Below are 5090 nucleotides of genomic sequence, written 5' to 3'. Positions count from 1 at the left end.
TATATATTATATATATTGGTTGGTTGGTTATGTGTCGTGAAGTTGGTTCCAACTTATAGCGACCCTGTACAGGGTTTTTGAGGCTGTAAATCTTTATAGGATCAGAAAGCCTCATTTTTCTCCCACAGAACAGCTGGTAGATTTGAATTGCTGACCTTGCGGCTCGCAGCCCAATTCATAACCACTATGCTACCAGAGCTCCTTATTATATATATTAGGGTAAGGCAAAAAATGTGACTACTAAATCATGAAAACTTTTATTAAACAAAAAGATCAAAATGAAAAGCTGTTGTTTCATCTAGGTCTATATACAACTAAAAGTATGTTTCCATCTCTCTAAGCCATAAAGAATTCTGTGCTCTTTGGCTTACAGGGCACCAAAACAGTAGTTTGGGTATCCTTGAGAGCCTCAAACCATGTTCCTTAAATGTTGCTTGAGTTTGGGGAATAAAAATAAGTCTGAAGGAGAAAGATCAAGGGTACAGATGGATGAAGTAAGGCTCCCTAAAGAAACTCTCACAGGACAGCCCTTGCTACCCTTGAAAAATGAGCAGGAATATTCTCATAACAGAAAAGCGAATTCCTCAGAACATTTCCTAGCTTTTTGCTCACCAGTGCAGTTTTCAATTTTCTTAAATCTTTTCTTAATGAATCTTCATGGCTACCCTGTGTCATACACTCCTCAGAATATATCACATAAATAAAAGAATATGTAACAAACTTGAAAGAATAAAAGAGAGTATCTATGAAACAGAACCAACTCAACGATACCTAACAAGTATATATACACATATGAGAGTGAGTCAAAAAGTTCATAGGGAAAAAATCCATTATCTTTTTATTTGATTTTTCAATTGACTTTATGAAGCTCCCTCATATACTCATATAAAATTTACAAACGCATATAAAAGTTACAAACACATATATACATGTTGTTGTTGTTGTTATGTGCCGTGGAGTGAGTTCCAACTCATAGCGACCCTGTACAGGGTTTCCAAGGCTATAAATCTTTACAGGAGCAGAAAGCCTCACCTTTCTCTCACGGAACAACTGGTAGTTTCGAACTGTTGACCTTGCTGTTCGCAGCCCGATTTATAACCCCTGTGCTACCAGAGCTAAGCCACTTTTCAATGTAACTAATAAGCTCTTCACTGTTTCCACAAACATATTGTCCGTGCACAAACATATTGTTCATATTCCAGCCTTCACACCTCGATTCTTACTATCCTTTTTCTTTTTCTTTGAATTTCTGTTTGTTTTTATAGATGTGGTGCTTTTTCTTTTTAAGCATGGTATCAATCTAAAATAAAGTACTCTGTACATATCATCACTATGAGTCAGACCTTATATGAAAGCACCTAACAAGTATCCACTCCTAAGTAAAGCCTTCTTTTCCACCTTTGAACTATAGCATTAATGTTTCTGTTACTCATTTGAAAATAAAAGAAAATGAATGAACATATTTCAGTGAAGAGAAAAATCAACGAGAATATTGGTCATGTAGTTTGTTTGTCTGATCATAGAAGACTCCATTTCCCATTTGTCCAGAAACTAAGTTTTACTTACTCTTTTCTCACTAATTGAAATTGCTTAGTATTGACTGATGGTGATACAAATCAAAGAACAATAAAGAATATACTCCTGATTTGAAGGATTTATTTTCCTGTTCTCTCTCTTCTTTCACTCTTGACTTTTGTCTAGAAAGTGTAATACTCTATGTATCATAATTTCCTCATTGGCTATTAGAGTTCTTGAAATAGTATTATGTAGAAATTCAATAATAATATTATGTAGAAGGTGGTATATTGCAATTTATGTCTCCAGAATGACCATTAAACACACAAACACACACACACACACACACACACACACAAACATACAGAAGGACCCACTGACTTAGAGTCCAACTAGCTAATTTGCAACTGTCTGTGTAGGAGATGTTATTTCTCTCTATAATTAGGAATCTGTTAGCATTATTATTAGTAATCTGTTGTTATAGTTAAGTGCCATCAAGTCTGTTCCAACTCTTAGCTACTCTGTATAGGACTTCTAAGGATCAGCTGGTGGGTGTGAACTGCAAACATTGCAGTTAGCAGTCCAGTGCTTATCCTACAGCTCCACATTTAAGAATCTATCAGTATTAATATAAGTTATGAGGATAACAATGGAAAACTCTTTTCTACTAATTTTCCCAGGAAGTGAACATTGCTAATAACCACTTCATTATGTAAAAGGAAAACTTTGCAATCTGATTCTAAGTTAGCATATTCATATCTTGTTTTGTTTTACTAAATTCTAACCTTTGAAGGAGTCCTTGTGTGACTATGTAGGATAAGCATTCGACCACAAGGCCAGGGTGAACTGCAAGGTCAGTGGTTCAAACTTACCAGATCTTCCAAAGAAACCATATAGAGGGTTACTATGAGTTGGAACAAACTTCATCTTTCATATTTTGGACACATTGTCAGGAGGGACCAGTCCTTGAAGAAGAATGTCATCCTTGGTAAAGTGGAGGGACAGAGAAAAAGAAAAAGACTCCCCAATAAAATGAATTGGCGCAGTGGCAGCAATAATGGCTCAAGCTTAGCAGCTGTTGTGAGGATGACACTGAACTGGGTGATGTTTTTTTCCACTGTGCATAGGGTCACTATGGGTCAGAACTGACTTGACAGCAACAGCAATCTTCTTAGGGACTCCTGATGTGATGATATAGAATAAACACTCAAGCAAAAGCTGGGTTTGATTTGCAAGGTTGCCAGCTCAAACTCATCAGCTGCTCCTCAGAAACCCTATATAGAGTCGCTGTGAGTTGGAACCAACTCAACAGCACATAACAACAATCTTTGTAGTGGGAATTGATCTTAGTAACTACATATATTTATTTCTATTTTTCAGTTGGTTAATGATTTTAATGACTACTGGTTTGTTTGATTGGTTGTTTTCATTCAGTTAATGTACCATGAAGTGATTTTAAGACATCATGTTCTCTTATTGGTTTTAGGTAGACCACATTAAATCCTTTGTTTAATCACTCAGTTTGTTATACATCTGAATGCTAGCGATAGGATTAGTTTTAGAATTAAGCATTCATCTACATGGTGAATTGAGAAAACTTGTTGTTCCTCTGTGTAGTACACTCTTCCTATTTTAAGTAACAAATGATTGAATATTTATCAAAAAAAAATAGTTTGACCCAGAAATCATCAAGCTTGCAGGCTCTGGAATCACTGCATGGGTTATAATCCTAGTCTGATAATTTACTACCCCTTTGTCTTACTTTTCTCAGTTTAAATATAAATGATGATGTTTATTTCTTAGGATTGATATGAAGATTAAATGAGGAGAATGTATTATTGATCAAAGAACTTTACCCTGATCATTTCTGACCCAGAATTGTAGCCTGTTAAGTTCCCTAATAAAGCACATAATTATGAGTATGGATTTACTTCTGCGTGGTCATAACAATGAATTATTGAACACTACTGAAGTAGAGGATGTTGTGGAAGGGATGATTGGCATCAAAATTGATAAGAAGATTGAAGGGTGGAGGCATGTCTGATGACCAACTCATAGGAATCAGCCTCAGACTGATGCTGAATTTAAATTTCCATTCCCTCTTGTGAAGTAAGTGAAGGTCAGATGATGCTTTCTCTAATCCATTTTTTTTTACAGTTGGTAATACACGTAAAGTTTTTATGACTAAACCTGGTCAAATAAACTGCTAAAAATACCTAAGTATTTTTACTATTATAAGATAGTCCTTATGTTGACTTGTTCTTTATGTATCCTGTTCTAATTAGAATAAAGAATAAAGCCTTAAACTAGTTCATAACAGTGTTAGTCTTATTCAGAGTCAAAGTCTTAATCTACTTGATATCCCTAAAAATAGAAACTACAATTTGACATATTAAATTATAACTTTAATAAAATAGTGAAATTAAGTAGATATATATCTCAATATGTGTGTGCCTGAGTATATGTACACATATTTATGTGTGTTTGTGTGACACAAAATTTTAGATATGACCAAGATTGTACAAGTCTCCTAACTTTCTAGTTTGTTTTACACTAAAAAAATGTACTGACCCTGACCTTTACCTCATGCCATATGCAAAGACCAACTTAACATGGATTAAAGACCTAAATGTGAATCCCAGCATTATAATGGCATCAATGAAAAAATAGGGACAAATTTAAGGGCTCTAATCCTGGGAAAACACAGACTACCAAACATTGTGAAAATTATACACAAAAAAAGAAAACAAAACAGATGACTGGGACAAAATAAAAATTAGAAACGTATGTACATCAAAAGATTTCACCAAAAGAGTAAAAAGAGAGCCCACAGAATGGGAAAAAATCTTTTGCAAAGACATATCAGACAAGGGACTAATTTCTAAAATCTGGAGGAAACTACAACACCTCTACAAGAAAAAGACAAGTAACCCAATTAAAAAATGGGCACAGGACATGAACAGATGCTTCACCAAAGAAGACATGCAGGCAGCCAACAAACATGAAGAAATGTGCACAATCATTAGCCATTAGAAAGATGCAAATCAAAACAACAATGAGATATCATCTCACACCTGACCTAACAGTGAAGTTCAAAAATGTAGAGGATAATATATGCTGGTGAGGATGTGGAGACACTGGGACCCTCCTACATTAGTGGCGGGAATGCAAAATGGCCCAACCACTCTAGAAACCAGTATGGCGCGTCCTCAGAAAATTAGAAATAGAAATACCATATGATTGAACAATTTCTCTACTTGGTATATATCCACAAGAAATACGAGCCATAATGCCAGTAGATATATGCACATCAATATTCATAGCAGCACTATTCACAATAGCAAAAAGATTGAGACAGCCTAAGTGTCCATTAATGGAAGAATGGACAAACAAACTTTAGTACATACACAAAATGGAATATTATACTACCTTGAAGAATAACAAGGAAGCTGCAAGCCACTGCATAACATGGATGAACCTTGAGGACATTATACTGAGTGCAATTCGGAGTCAAAAGACAAATATTGAATAATACCAATATTACAAAAGCTTAAGAAAAGATACCTATACTAAAA

The sequence above is a fragment of the Chrysochloris asiatica genome, unplaced genomic scaffold, assembly GCF_000296735.1.
Source record: "Chrysochloris asiatica unplaced genomic scaffold, ChrAsi1.0 scaffold00011, whole genome shotgun sequence".
Classification (NCBI taxonomy): Eukaryota; Metazoa; Chordata; class Mammalia; order Afrosoricida; family Chrysochloridae; genus Chrysochloris; species Chrysochloris asiatica.
Note: the sequence above shows the minus strand (reverse complement) of the source record.